This window comes from Pinus tabuliformis, chromosome J, assembly GCF_031772625.1.
Source record: "Pinus tabuliformis cultivar Carrire ecotype Pingquan chromosome J, CPIR1, whole genome shotgun sequence".
Lineage (NCBI taxonomy): Eukaryota > Viridiplantae > Streptophyta > Pinopsida > Pinales > Pinaceae > Pinus > Pinus tabuliformis.
Window position 1 is genome coordinate 470,686,650 of NC_142295.1, and position 16,755 is coordinate 470,703,404.

Sequence of the window (16,755 nt, forward strand, 5' to 3'; positions counted from 1 at the left end):
ACTATAGTTATATCAGTCCCGACTTGGTCGATAAGTGTTTCTTGAATAAAGAGTGCATGAAGAGTATTTGTTGGTGTAGTTGGCTACAGGTACTAAGAAAATAGTTCATCATTGGGTAAGATCTTGTGCATTTGAGATGAATGGTATGTCTACATTAGCACATCTAAATGTCATTCCTTTGGGTTCATATAGTACTTTTTTCGGTATATATTGGTTGTATATTCACAATACTAAGGTATATTTCTATAATAAGGTTATTGAGTGTTTGGATGATGATTGAGAGAAGAGAATCGTGTAGGGTAAGAATAAACCTACAGCGGTGAGAATGATTACAACTATGAAGGAAAAGGGTAATAGAGAGAAAAGATGTGTATTATTTGCAGTTCATATTTCGAGTGACAAAGGTAAGGATGTTGAGGATGTTTAAGTCTTGAAGGGATACCTGGCTTTGCAGTAGTTTGAGGATGTATTTCTAGTAGAGATTTCAGAGTTATCACCTCATAGGGAAGTGGAATTTTCTATATATTGAGTTGATGTTGGGAGAAACACCATCATTGAAGGCACCTTAAAAGATGAGCACTCCAAAGTTGGTGGAATTGAAGTTGTAGCTTAAGGAAATTATTGATAAGGGATGAATTAGGCCATGTATGTCTTCTTGGGGTACACCAATATTGTTTGTGAAGAAGAAGGATGGTACTCTTAGGTTGTGTATTGATTACAGACAATTGAATAAGGTGACGATTAGGAATAGGTACCCTAATTTTCCACAAATTGATGACTTTCTTGACCATTTGTTTCCTTGAGGGGCTCAAACCCAAGTTCATAGTTATCTGCGCTAAGCAACAAAACCCTTTTAGCACCGGCCCTTTTGGCAACGATCTGCTTGCGCACGATTGCAGTCCCACCCGAGGTGATATTTGGGGATGTTGGAACCAATTTTCTGCATCCTAAAGGATATGGAGTGTGGATCTTGACTTAGTATGACTCACATGCAGATCTATTACTGTGCTACATGATCATACTTAATGTTATACCGAATCCAATCTATTCATATCAAAATGCTACTTGCAAATCTAAAACTCTATCTATTGTGAATAAATCAATGAACCCTAACTATAATTGACTATAACAACATTCATATATTACTTTTGATCTTATCCTTTACTTCGAAACACAAAAGTAGATATTAATTTCATAAAGTAAAGTACAAACATAAGTACACATATCTGCCTTCAAAATCTTCTTTATTGTCTTCATATCTTCACAATTACAATCCTTCTTATCCTGCACACATAGCTACATGGGCATGCACACAAAGCTATAGACTTACCAAGGTCTCCACGCATACAGCTGTAGGAGCCTTCCCATTCACTCTAACAAAAAATGATATGACAATTCAGACTCAAAACATAATTTATCGATATCATACTACTATTGTCCTTTGACTTAGTAAGACAACCCTTTATATATCTTTTTCCCTTATAATACCATGGTCTGCAAACCATGGGCGGAACTTAAATCATACAAATTGATCCCATCCTTTTGCAAAATAAGGGGCTTTGACCCACCTTAAAGCCCCTATGACTCCTAAAACATTGCACAAATCATGCTCCACTCCTTAAAATGTGGGTTCCTTACAAAACTTTGACATAACTTTGACCTAGGGGTACCCTACCCAATAGGCCCCCAAAAAAAAGATGCAACTCGTCCTGAGTCACTTAGCTGGTATGTCCTGAATATTTTCTTTGAGACTATTGTAGGCATCCTTCAAAGGTTGATGTTTCTCTACGCACTATGTGGCGACCTATCGTACTTCCTCTACGAGCTTCTCTGTCATTGGCCCTATTGTCGCTAGACCGATGGTTCTCTACATCTGTCTTATGGTCTTCAGCTTGTTATCCACTGTCTGTGAGAGTTGAATGGATTTGTTAGTCCATGGTTGTGTCCATGCTGAAATGATCTACTCCTTTCGCCGCAAGTCATCGATCTAACTGTTGTGGGGAAAAGTATCCGACTCGGATGACCCTATCCCTACTCTAAAGGTGACAGTCTTGAGCAACAACTGAAAGTAAAGCTTTAATGTTTTCCTTTATGAAAGTACAGAGAGAAGGAAGAAAAGATTAACCAACCGGTGTATTTCGCTTTTGTCGATCCTTATCCTCTCTCTTTGTCTCTTGTTCCCAGCTCCTTGCTCCCTTTTCCGGTCCAGCTACACACAGATCCTGCACAACAGAGAGAAGAAAACTACAAGATACATGTACTCATAACTGATGCATGGATTAGAGTGAATCAAATATACAAGTAAATACAATACATCAATGCAATACAAGTATATAGGAGAACATTCAAAGCTTTATTGATAAAAGTAACAGGGTTCTAAGAAGGTTACAACCATCAATGGCTCCAATCTAGCAGCACCTCCCCAGCAGCAAGAAGTCTCCTCTTCACCTCTGGAAAAACAATCACCCAATAGCTCTAACTGTAAACCAACAGCACTTCCTTACTTTGCACAAAATTCCAGCCTCCTTAGACCTCATAGAAGAGCTCTATATATAGGAGAGAAGAAGAAAGGATGAGTCAGCTTGAGACTGACATAAAGCTGCCTTGTGTCCTCTCCCTCTTCAGTTAAACTTCAGTTCTTGAGTCCACTTGGAGATCCTTGCTTACACATGGAGATCAAGTACCTCTTACTCATCACAGGGCGAATCCCATGAACCAAGTGTCAGTTTGGAAGCTTCCTGGGCAATTGACACCTTGCAGAATGACTGTGCCACTTGGCCAATCTCGCCCAGCGCAGGTAGCCTTCATTAGATTTGACTTTCAGCGCAGGTACAAGGAGGAGCAGTTGCATTCCAGCGCAGATGCTCAGTGGAGCAGCTGACATGATCCAAAAATAGCCTGTTTTTGAGTGTTTTCAGGTGGAGAACTGATGGGAAGTGCTGTGGTTTGCTGACCTTGTTCTTCTAGGGGTAAGAACAACATGTTTAGGGACTGAGGATGCCTGTAATTATTGACATTTCATGCTCCATGCTGCGAGGCACAAAAATGTCTATAACAGTTGCCCCCTAAAGTATGAGGCCGTTTATCGAGTGAAATGCTTTATCCAGAGGGTCCGAAGTTCATTCAAGTGCTGAGAGGTGCCCTGTAATACAATACAATACAATACATTATTTTTTATTCTGTTTTCATGATCTAGCTGAGGCGGGCATTCCCATGCTCAGCTTTATAAATACATTTTGGTACATAGAACAGACGATCGTCTGATGGTAGACTGATAATTTTCTGTTGAAATTATCATCCTTTGAGTAGGATGATCATCTGCTGCAATGATGTACATGACAAATGTTTTTATATTTCCTGAATATGTATCGCAGCCCGGATGGATGAAACTAGATCCGGGGTCTTCAAACTCGTTCGATCTTCACTCTAAGTACAAGTCGATCCATGTGAGAATTTCGCTGAAGTCGAACATGGAAAGACATCGCTTGATTACCGGTCAATGATGAAAACCGTTAACAAGCGCGAGAGGAATCACCGATAATGATAATGACCCTCAAGGTACTGCAGTACAATTCACGTGGCGTGAATAAAGGACTTGGCGTCGAACGCCACGCAAAATCTTCTGGTCGAAGGTCATTGATGTATACCTGTCGCCGGAAGTGAGAAACTTGCCATTGAGGCATGCAAGCTTCAAAGTACTGATGGGGTTGTTCCTAGATCAACTTCTTGGATAATGAGCTGAAGTCGACAAGAAGCGATTCGTCAAAGGAGGGCCTTAATGAATCCCACATCAATGACACGGAACGGAGCTAATGATTTTAGTGGAGGTGAAAACAAACTGTGATATATGATTCAGGGTGGCGATCATGGATGGATGAAGGATAATGTATGGCAGTGGATGGGACACGGTTGACACTTTCAGAATGACCCCTCTTGAACATATAACGACACTGATGCGATGGATCGGTAGCATTACCCCAAATGTGGATGGTTTGGCGAGGACCATGGTGACGAGACCGGTGAATGAAACAACCCAACCCGATGTGGTACGGAGGAAAAGTGTCATGTTCAAGAGCGACTTGCTACCATTAAACTTTGATGTTCTCCCAATTTTTCCCCAGTCATTTATGACTAGTACCTCTTTGTTTTTGTCAAGCTTGAGGAGGATAACATATGCTTGTTCTATAACCTGCCCTTCGGGCAAGCCCATCGCTATGATTTAACGAGCTTAGTGATAGGGAAACTCGTTCTCGTCTAAAGACAAGTTTGTCGCTATTTAATCATTTTAACGAGTCTAACGACAAAGAAAACTCGGTCCTTTTCATCTTTAGAGAGTCTGAAAAGGTACAGAAAGTTAACTCCATAATTCCTTTTTCGTCATCTAATCCCTTAAGTCCGAAAAAGTATAAAACAATACAGAAGGGATGAGTTTTCGATTGCTTTAACGAGCCGAACAAAACAAGCGCTCGATCTTTTTGTGCAATAATCCCTCATGTCCAAAAAAGATTAAAATCTAGAGGAGGGATAGCGTTCCGGTCGTTTAACGAGCTGGAAGGCCAAAACTCGGCAAACTTTTCATATTTTACGAGTCAGTGAAAAGAGCTCAAAGAAGACTCGTCTTTTGAGGAACGAGTGATAAACAGGGATAGCAACTGATTCCAGGTACAGGTTGGAATTTTCCAATCACGGCAGTGTCACAAGGATGGCTAGGTGAAATCACTCTTCGCAGCTGTTTCTCAAAAGAGGTAAACACACAAATGGAGGTGAATGATCGGCCAAATGAACAGTGGAGGTGACGGTGCACAAACACGACCAAGGCTTTTATGGCTGATGAATTTACGATCTCAAAAGGTTATTTACCGGTTCATTTTTTCTGAATGAGCTTGAACTCTAAAGGAAAGCCTGCTCATAAACTTATGTTTATTTTTTAACGAGCATGAACTATGCGCTAAAACTGCTCGGATCTTGCGTTTATTTTTTAACGAGCATGAACTATGTGCTAAAACTGCTCGATATACCAGTCATAATAAGAACGCCTCCTGTGAGATAGCTATTTTTTAAGGAGCTTTATCTCACGAAGCTATGCTCCAATTTTGGCAAGTTTTTACCTTTGCCCCACAGGCTTTCTTCATGTAAGGTCGGAAACGGCTAATCCTACGAGTTTAAAGGGTTAGACCTACGGGTTTAAAGGGAGGACCTAAAAATTTAAAAAAATAAATAGTCGTCCCTTGCTTACATTCCAAAAGTTTGCATGCCCCCAGGCGTAGGACAGAATTTCGAGGCTGCCCCTCCTCTCCCCTACTTCTGCTTTTCTTTGGGTGTTCACAGTTACTTGTCATCTTGCCAATCTAATGTTAACGATACTAGTCTTCTCGTTATTTTAGGGGGTCTTATGCGGTACTCAGGCTTCCCGTCGGCCCAACTTTTAACGAACAGCTATTTGTGACAAGAGAAGAACACTACTCAAAGACAAAACATTGGTATTATTGAGGGAGGCTTGCCTCTTTCTTATTATCCGAAGAGGGTTCTATTTGCTGCCGCAAATCAATCTCTTTCTTCGGCGATGTCTATTATCAGGTTACTAAAGATGGCGACCACCTGATGCAGCAATAGAATCTCTTTCTTTGGAGGCTGCCCCTACTTATCCTTCAAAACATATGTTTTAATGGGTGAGGCTTGTCTTCAAAGATGGTTACTACTTGCTACCGCAAATGGTCCCCTTCCTCGGTATCCTGATTATTTAGACAAGGGGAGTGAGAAGCTGATTATCTCACTCACATAACTTTGACAAAAGAATATTATTCTAGAACAACCCCTCTTCCACCGCCGGACGGGGTACGGACTAGTCTATTCTTCTGCGGAAATTCTTCCTTACACCCAGGGTTTCTTCTGCCCGAAGCAGACCAGGGTGCATGCCCCCTGGGTTCCAGTCTTTCTTTCCGAATCACTCGCACTCATCGGGAAGGAGGACTGGGGGTGGAGGCGAATCTTGAGTGAACAGACCATTTAGGAATGGTATTTGACTATTTGCGATGCGAGATCCCGGAAACGAAAGTTGGTCTACGAGCTTGACCACCCTTCCTTCGTGTGGAAAACACATTACTCTAAAGAGTGAGGAGACTATCGCTCCCATGCAATAAATATAGTCGCGTCCAAGGAGTAGGTTATAATCCAAGGGTCCTTGGATGACCATCACGTTCAAATTAACGGTCTTCCCTTTCAACGGGACAGGCACATTGGGGAGGATTCCTAATGGTCGACTGGTTCCTTTATCAAAACCTGAGAGATTTCTTAACTCAGGTAAAAGCGCCGGGGAACCCAGTGCTTTCCAAGCAACAGAGGAAAGGATACTCACAGACGCCCCTTCATCAATGATAGTACCAGCCATGATCATTCTATAGATCTGGACAATGATTTTGAATGGTACACTGGCTGGTAACCGGGGTCTGCCTAGCTGATTCCAATCAAAGGATACAACCAGGTTGCTTGGTGGTGGGACCGAATATACGGTCGGATATGACCCTGATGATGTTCCTTCCTGCGATAAAGGAATGGGCGCATTGCCCTGACGCTCATCAGAGTCGGTGCTGATGAAAAGAACCTGGATGGTGTCATCCTTATTCTCTTCAGTGAGGGTGTCGCATGAAGATGACTCTTCGGCGACGGTGTCATTTGAAGATGAAACTTCTGAAGGTAGAACCGGGTCAACTGCCGTATCGACCTTTGGACTTTCGTCTGGTCTGGATTCAGTAGGTTCATTTTCAGTGACTGACGCTTCAGCTGACCACTTGAGTGGGCCAGCTGGATTTTCAACTATCGAGGGATTAGGCACGAGTTTTTGATATCCAGGAGGAAGTCGTAACGGTGATACCAGACGATCTTCCAAAACTCTCTTCGCCTCATCTAAGAATGGACATCGGTGAATGGCATGATCGCCTTCACACAACATACAGGGTGATCTTGGTCTCCCTTTTCGTCCTTCACTCTCGCTAGTTGATGGACTGCAATCAACATGACTACCAGAGGTTGATGCTACCGGATTGTGCAACCTGGGGGACCAGTCCCTTAGTATCCGGGGAATACAAGGACAATCACGATGGAAGTGGGTCCCTTTGCAAATGACACATGGCGATTTAGGCCCGGTCGGTGCAGTGTGTGGGTTTTTGTCAGCTGTCTTTTGCTTGCCCCCAGTCGCCTTCGCCATAGGCCCCTTCTGCTTCTTTTCTCTCTTCTTCTTTTCCTTCTTCTCCTTGGGAGGCTGACTTTTGCCAGCCCCACCTTGCGAAGAGGAAGGATCAGAGGAAGTATTGTAAGAAGTGGAAGGCTGGTGGGTAGTTCTAGACTGCTCTGACTGTTGATTCGACTGCTCAGGATTAGTGGCGATCTAGACTACATTAGTTGAAAAGAGCCATATAGGTAGGCCAATTGTCAATCCTGGAAGTGACAATGTTGCCATATGAGGCGCACCAACATCTCCCCAAGAGGAGAAGGGATTTGGACTTCCGCCAAGGTTGCTTCCTTGGTTGGTGGGCTCCATACTTTTCAACTGAAAGATCAACGTGGGAATAACAGGTGATTATGTTCCGCTTAAAATAAATTTTATTAACGACGCTTTTAGACACAAACTTGCTTTTTCATGTTTTAAGAGTCGAGAAAAAGCTAAAGATGACTCTAGTCGCCTTCGATGTTTTAACGAGCCCGAAGTGACAAATGCTCGGTTGGACTTTTTCAGTTATAGAGTTTGAAAAAGGCCAAAAGAAACTGCTCTGGAGATCTAGGCAGAGGGTGTGCCAAACCTTTCGCGAAACCACAGAATACGTTTTACGGTACGGGTGGTCGATCTTCGTGAATGCTGTGTTCACTGCATCACGATCAGTAGGGCGGCCGACATGGCTTCCTAAGGATAAAGGATAAATGCCTATAGGGGTCTCCCAATATACGCGACGGTACGCGGGAGCACAAGTCCGTATTAGTGCAACCGACTCTCAGGAGGAATCACCCACCTTCGTAGAGATCGACAGTCACTATGTTTAACGACGCCGGAACACGTCTCTACCTAGACCTCTAGATGTTTGCGTTATGTTACAAAGCGTTGTTATGTAAATTGGGTTTATTTTAATGTTGATCTTGCTTAGCAGTTTGCCTTTAAGGATCACCACGAGATGTATATATACAACTTCCTAAATGCAATCTAAGATGAGAAGCAAAACTTTTCAATCTTTCAACTTTGAAAACCTTAATCTACTAAGGTAAAAGAAAGACACAACTTTTCGCACAGATCATAGAACACACACTAAAATGAAAATTTTCCTAAATCGTCAAGCACACAGTCAAATGCAAAATGCACAATGCAGATATTTCTTTTCGTTATCCTTAATGTTGATGTAAGACAAAAAGGAAACTGTTGTATAACTTTGAATCTAATTTCGAGCGAAAGTAAACAAGCTTGTCCAAAATCAAAAGACACCTTAAGATCGACTTGTTTAGACACTGGAAATGTATAGATTCAAACCATAAAATGAAAAACAAACAAACTCAAACAGCCATGAACAGTAATAAAACTAGCTCTTAAGATCACAAAGACACTTTTACGGTTCAGGATCTAAGAGGCCACAGCTATACTGGTTCGCTTTTCACAATGGGAAACTGTAACTGAAGCAAGAAATACTGAAAGAACAATCACAGTTTCATCACACAACTGAGGTGGAATAATGTCAAGGAAAGTTGGTTTACAGCAAGTACAAATGACAAGCAATCAGCAGTAAAATAACAGTGAAAACAGGGCTAAGACAGAGTGGGAAACCTCAGGAAGACATAGCCTAACTGGATCAGCGCAGGCTCTGGTCTGTCAAATTGACTCTCAGCGCAGTTCTCGAAGGGAGTACCTGCGCTGGAATGCAGGCTGCCTGTGGACAGCCTGCACTGAGACACGAGAGTTGCGTTTACAAGGATTTCCGGGTCATAAAAAGCTCAAAAATGCACTGTTTTTGCTGAAATAAAAAGCTATAGGTCAAGTACAAGCTAAGGGATGATCAAGAGGATGAAAATCTATCACAAAGAGTACAAGAGTCTTTTGTAGATCAGCTCTTCAAATCATGAATCTGCTCAAAAATGAGCAAGAGTAGCAGCCCCTCTACTTCGCTTTTGATATAGTCAAAAGCTTTTCGATTTGGTACTCTTTGGTTCAGGAAATGAATAGCAAAGATACTACAAACACCAACAAGATACTAGGCTCCCCAGCGGAGTCGCCAATTTGTTGTGGGGAAAAGTATCCGACTCGGATGACCCTATCCCTACTCTAAAGGTGACAGTCTTTAGCAACAACTGAAAGTAAAGCTTTAATGTTTTCCTTTATGAAAGTACAGAGAGAAGGAAGAAAAGATTAACCAACCGGTGTCTTTCGCTTTTGTCGATCCTTATCCTCTCTCTTTGTCTCTTGTTCCCAGCTCCTTGCTCCCTTTGCCGGTCCAGCTACACACAGATCCTGCACAACAGAGAGAAGAAAACTACAAGATACATGTACTCATAACTGATGCATGGATTAGAGTGAATCAAATATACAAGTAAATACAATACATCAATGCAATACAAGTATATAGGAGAACATTCAAAGCTTTATTGATAAAAGTAACAGGGTTCTGAGAAGGTTACAACCATCAATGGCTCCAATCCAGCAGCACCTCCCCAGCAGCAAGAAGTCTCCTCTTCACCTCTGGAAAAACAATCACCCAATAGCTCTAACTGTAAACCAACAGCACTTCCTTACTTTGCACAAAATTCCAGCCTCCTTAGACCTCATAGAAGAGCTCTATATATAGGAGAGAAGAAGAAAGGATGAGTCAGCTTGAGACTGACATAAAGCTACCTTGTGTCCTCTCCCTCTTCAGTTAAACTTCAGTTCTTGAGTCCACTTGGAGATCCTTGCTTACACATGGAGATCAAGTACCTCTTACTCATCACAGGGCGAATCCCATGAACCAAGTGTCAGTTTGGAAGCTTCCTGGGCAATTGACACCTTGCAGAATGACTGTGCCACTTGGCCAATCTCGCCCAGCGCAGGTAGCCTTCATTAGATTTGACTTTCAGCGCAGGTACAAGGAGGAGCAGTTGCATTCCAGCGCAGATGCTCAGTGGAGCAGCTGACATGATCCAAAAATAGCCTATTTTTGAGTGTTTTCAGGTGGAGAACTGATGGGAAGCGCTGTGGTTTGCTGACCTTGTTCTTCTAGGGGTAAGAACAACATGTTTAGGGACTGAGGATCCCTGTAATTATTGACATTTCATGCTCCATGCTGCGAGGCACAAAAATGTCTATAACACTAACCCTGTAAAGAAAATCCCTCCTGGAGATAGGAAAACCACTACGCAACTACTAGGGTCCATGCTATCACTTTGATTTCATCAAACGGTTGATACTTGTTCCAGATCTCTTCCTGTATCTTTTGTACATGTGGGACCTCCTACAGTGAGGCCCATATTTCCATAGTTTTTTTGAATATCTAGCTACAATCCTTGACTGTAGTAACTATATTTTCCATAGCAACCTTGATATCCGCTGCACATTGCTTATTGGGATGGGGTGCCCTGGGTCATTTTTGTGGTTAAAACCCCAAGTTTTGATGTAATTTTTGAAGAATATGTAAGTTCTCCGTGAACTGTGGATGTAGAGAGCGTAGACGATTAGGAGTAAAAGGGGTTTTAGCCCCTTGTTTATGTAAAATTGAGTCAGCTTTGAGATCCACCCATGGTCCGTGGACCATGAGATTGTATAAATAGGTGTATCTTAGAGAGTCTAAGGCAGGTGGAGAAGATCATGCTAGTAATGGGTCAATAGAAGATAGCACATAGAAGTGGGTCAGATAGGAGAGAGGCTCTGCAGCTGAGTTCGCAAAGGCCTAGGTAGAGTCCGTAGTTAAGTGCATGAAACCCTACGGCTGTGTGTGAGGGATAGTTTTGAGTCTGTAAATCCTAACCAAAGATCAATAAAGAATATTATTGAAGAATTCTTGTGTTTATCTGTTTAATTCTGTTTATTTATGATTGCGATATATGTTGTGGCTGAATAATGTATTTATGAAATAATTATATGATGATGCGCAACTCTATGGAATAAGTCTTGATAATTGTACACATTGCATGTTAAGTACTTTCACGAAGATTGTGATATATTCTATTATGTTTATTAAATACTTAAATAGATTTGCACAAGCTCAGATCTAGGGTTAATTTCTAATGCGCGTAAGTGAAAGATTCGACTGTTAAGGGTCTGCAAAGACCAATCGTAGACCCTCACAAAGGTCTAGAAGCTGTCTAAACAGAGTTGTAGTACCAAGCCCTTAGGCCTTATAGATATGCATGGAGGCAGATCTAGGGCAATAAAAGACATCACACTAATCTCTTGATGCGGAAAATTGGTTCCAGAAACCCCCCATACTACTTCGAGTGAGACTTCAACCTCTGTTATGTGGGTTGATGCTGAAAGGGCTAGTAGGGTAGGGTTTTCTTTGGTGCTACTAACTCTAAACCTAGGTTAGGACTCCCTAAGCCAACACTTCTCCTGAGTCTCTGGTGGAATTTTCGACTGCAGCCTCATCTACAACTCTGGGATCTACATTTCCAGCTTTTGAACCTTCTATTTGGTTGTTTCCTTTGTCTACATCTAGAGCTCTGGTAGCTCGTTGCAAGATTTTTTGATGGCCTGTTATGGCTTCTCCCTATGAGCAACTACCTCATCATGATCCTTGATGGCCTAATTCTTATCTTCAAACATATTTCAACTATCATCTTTAACTTCTTTAATTACCAACAAATCTCATTGCTCCCGTATCTTTAGTTCATCGGTGACTCCCCGATGTAACTCATGCAGGGTCTGAATGGGGAGCACTACAAGATTGATACTCAGATTTTTCTAGTACTGTGTGCACTCCTGATATTTGGCAGTCTCAAAATGTAGAGCATTGCCTGGTAGTGGCACAACCCAAAGCTCTGATATGATTACTATTGTCTGTGGAATGCTTGCACTTTTGCTAGATGGTGACGCGCTTGCTTCAACCATGCTCACCTGAACCACGCTCGCTTGACCTGCACTCACCTAAAGCTGCAGTGCCTTGAGGCCCTATGGGACCTCTGTTAAAACTGTTTTATATTGGTCTTCGATGTTCCTCCATATGTCCTTCGTCACAACTCGGAATGTGTCTCCAATTTCATTGATGTCCCCCTTAGTGAGGACCATTGGTTCTACGCCAGTGGATCTATCCGACTTTTTCTTCTTCTACGCTCCCCAACACTTAATTTCTTCCTTTTAACTATGGATGGGGAATCTACCTCCTTAGTGTTAACAAAAGGGTCTTCACCACCGTGATCGCTGCCTCTGGTGGCCTGTTCCTCCTGCTCGTCTTTGCACTCTATCTTAGGTGCAGTGTCCTTCTCTAGCTTGATTGTGACTTTCTTAGTCACCTTCTTTTTTCCCTTCTTGGTTGGCTACTTCTCGGTCCTTGTACCTGAAATATATTTTGTTGCTCAACTAGTTCCTGCTTGTTCTTTCTCTGCTCCTTCTATTGGTGGAGTTAGCCAATCACTTGGCTAGTTTCTCAACACTTACATGATGTCATCATCAGTGACCAAAAATGGCATCTCGTACCATACCTCCTACAGGTCCTTCTTGGCATGGATGTATACATGGTGAAAGTCTGCCTTGAAATATTTAGTCTCTCTGTATTGTTCAAATAAAACTAGTGACAACCTTGTCTTCTAGCTGATCACAATGTGAAAATCCATTTCAAGCAAGACCCAAAACTGCTTGTTCTCTCTAACATGGGTTGGCTCCTTGGAATCCCACAGCGATTCATACTTCACAACCTTGCGGTTGTCAGGGTCCACAATGGGTAATTGTGACTCCTCTAGTGTTCTCCATGTTGTCAATGCTATCAAGAGAAATAACCACGCGTAGTGGAATTTTTTCCCCTTTTCTTGTGCCTCCTGGCAGTGATCCGAAAATTCTTGGCACAAATATCTGGCCTAGTTAAACTGGACACCCTTGCTACACTATGCAGCCAATGATACGACCAATGCAGGTACCTCGTCCACCCAACACTTTCTCATTACTTCCCAGCTAAAATGTGCAAAAAAAAGCGCACAACCTAATCATTAATGGAGTTGATGACAAATCATTGAGACTTCCTGATCAGATCATAATCATTCTTCATCTTCTCGACTAGCTATTTCTTTTGAGATTTTCTGATAAATGCATCAGTGAGGTTTGCTCCTTGGTAGGGAAGCATAATTATTCTTCTAATAAACATATCATCAATTGGGATCTTCATCCCTAGCCACAAACATCCATCATGCACCAATGCAAACAAATGACGTACACAGATCGTGTTGATATTTTTGAACCCAAAGTGTGGAATATATAGCATATTTAACATCTCAGCTCATTGAATTCCTGTTGCCCACGATAACGGTTTGACCCTTGTTACTCTTTATTTTTCATAGTAAACTAATTTTATGTAATTGTTGGGCTCAAATTGGGGATACTTGCTTCGATCGTTAAGGTCATAGTCCTCCATGCACAATTGTGGCACCTTTGCCAACAACTCTCCCTCAATCGGCACCTCATCTAATAATAATAGTGTGTCGACTTTGAATTTGATAACATCGGGGTCCCTGGTAACCTTTGAGGTTGACTTTCGTAGCGACATATAGGATGGTAACTTGAAGATCAATTCCACATCTTTTGCATCGATATCTTCAACTCTTCTGGTCACTTCTTCCACATCTGAATCTTGGGGATCCATCGACTACTTCTGCTTATCCAGCCTCTCCTTAGTTCTTTGTTCCTTAGTGATTTTTCTTGGCGATTTCCTAGCTAGAGGCTTCTTCTTTTGCATGCTTGCACCAACATTTTTCTTCCATAGGGACCTCATCTTGGTGACATGTGTTGGCAGTGTGGTAGTCATGCTAAATCCTATCCCTCATCTGAGAAAATATTATTCAATCTCCTCCCAATTCCTGCAACAAAACGCTCGGCTAACACTTAAGCAAAAATTCACCATTCAAAATCTTAGTGAGAAAAGTGTTCGAATGTGGAGCGGGTTGCCATATTTATAACCTTTTTGAATTTCAAACTCCATGATCTCCTATAGATCCTCCTCATAAATGTGGTTTGGCAGCATATTTGCCTAGATATTCCCATTAAATGCATTTCCCCCACACCCTTTAATGACAATTTCCTTGTCAAATCAACTGTCGCAATCCCAATGGTCATATTCTGGATGAACTACGTTAGATTGTTCCTTGTAGCATGGTTACTTCATCTTTTTCGCAACTTCCTCCATTTGTGCCATCCTCCTAAACACCTTGCAACACTTCCTCCTCGACAAAGTCATTTTTTGGCAAAGTAATTTAAAGTCTCGTGCTTCCTTCCAACTGCCTGTAGCACTAATACTTTTCTCTATTCGTATAGTCATTGTGCAATCCAAAGGATGGAATTGTCCCTATATATTTTCAACCTACTACCATTTACTACTCAGGAAAGAGTTCTCCGTTCAACTTCACGAGCTGAACTACACCTGAGATATCCTTGATAATGTATGGTCCTAACCAATGCATTTTGAATTTTCCTAGGAACCTTGTGAACTTACTATCATACAACAGAACCAATTCTCCACTCTTGAAAGTTTATTTCTTAATATGTCGATCATGCCAGGCCTTTTCCCTGTCTTTCTACACTTTGTTGGTGAAATCCTACAATAAATTGATTTTCCTTTAGTGTGCATAGTTGTTCCAATATCTCCTCCATAATGTCATTGTCGACCATGTTCGTGGCTGTAGTAATTTGAAGACTCGATACTATGTATTCCATAGGCATTACAGTCTCCTATCCGTAAACAATTATAAATGGAGTTTGTCTTGTCAACTTCTTGCAGGTAGTCCTATATGCCCATAAAACTGCTGGTATGTGAACATCCCAATCATTTCCATTAACATTGCATACTTTATTCATATAACTTTCCAAAATTTTGTTGAAAGCCTCAATTGTATCATTCTCCCGAGGATGATAAGGCATGCTCTTCTGATGATGTACCTAAACTTCCTCCATCAATGCTTCAATAATGCTATGTAGGAAGTTTAATCCTCGGACACTCATCAAGATCTTTGGACATCCAATTATCGACAAGATATATTCAAAGATGAATTGCACAATAGTATCTATGTTGCAATCCTTTACAGGTTGAGATTCAACCCACCAGGTCAGATAATCCATCGCAGTAATAATGTATCGTGCACTAGTCTTCTTTCCCAGCAGATTGATCATCCCAACAAAATCAATCGCCCACTTATCAAAATCTTGCAAGGTGATTGTCAATTCAGCGGGAATTTATCCCTTCTCGACAATCTTTCGGTCATCTGGTAGACATCGCAAGCACTACAATATTCTATGGAATCCTTGTGCATCATGGGTCACCCTAGTCCCACTATTAAAATGTTATGTGTGGTGGTTTTTCCTACATAGTGTCCTCCCATGACACCACCACGTGCTTTCGCCAAAATACTATGTCTTTCATGGTCAGGGACATATCTGCGCAATATCTTGTTGGGGCCCATTTTATACAAATGTCCAACAATCAGAGAAAAATCTGCAACTCTGACTACGAGTTATTTCTTCTGTTGATTTGTATACTTGGTAGGGGCTACTCTAGTAGATAAAAAGTAAATGATATTAGCAAAATGATCATCATCAACCCTTATTGCAAAGAGCTTCACATCAGGTAGTACTTCTTCAATGTTTTTTGGTTCTTCACTGGTGTCAATTCTGGACAGATGATCTAGCCCAATGTTTAATCATCCTAGCTTGACTATTACTTCAAAATCTTACTCTTGGAACAAAAATATCCACTTGCAGATCTTCCCCCCCAACACAAGCTTGCTCACCAAGTACTTCGGCACATAATGGTCTATAAACATCTTTAAGTGCACACCTAATAAGTAATGTTTGAATTTTTGTAGCATGTACACCCTAGCCAAGCCCTCTCATTCCATTGTGGAATAATTCCTTTTTGCCTTAGATAATTTTTGACTCACAAATGTGATCGCGTGATCAAGATCCCCTTGTCCTGGTTGTTTTAAGAGAACACCGAAAGCTATTCATGATGCATCAACATGAACGTGGAACTCCATCTTCCAATATGGAAACACCAAGATCGGCACAATGACCATTTTTTCCTTTAACATGTTTAGGCTCTTTTGACATTCATCATCCCAACAAAAGGTGACATCTTTCTTCAGTAATTTTTCCATCGGTGTAGTGATCTATGTGTAAGCCTTTATGAACTTCAAATAATAACCGGTATTACCTAGAGTCGTGCGTAGCTGCTTCATGTTCTTCGGTGGATCCATATTAATAATAACAACAATTTTTGTAGGGTCCACCATCAGCGCCTCCTTTCAAACAAAATGTCCCAATAATATTCCATATGGTACACAAAAAATACACTTTTTCAGGTTCAGCGAGATTTGATATTTCCTAAAGGTATCCAACATCAAGCATAGGCTTGAAACATGCTTCTTTAATAGTCTAAAGCCTATTGATTTGTCAAAGTAAACCTCCAAAACTTTGTGTATGAATTCTTTAAACGTTGTGACGACAACTCTAGAGAATATCGCAGGTGCATTCTTCAACCCAAATGACATGACTGTATACTGAAATGATCCCCATTCAGTAGCAAAAGTGGTCTTACTCCTATATCCCGACAT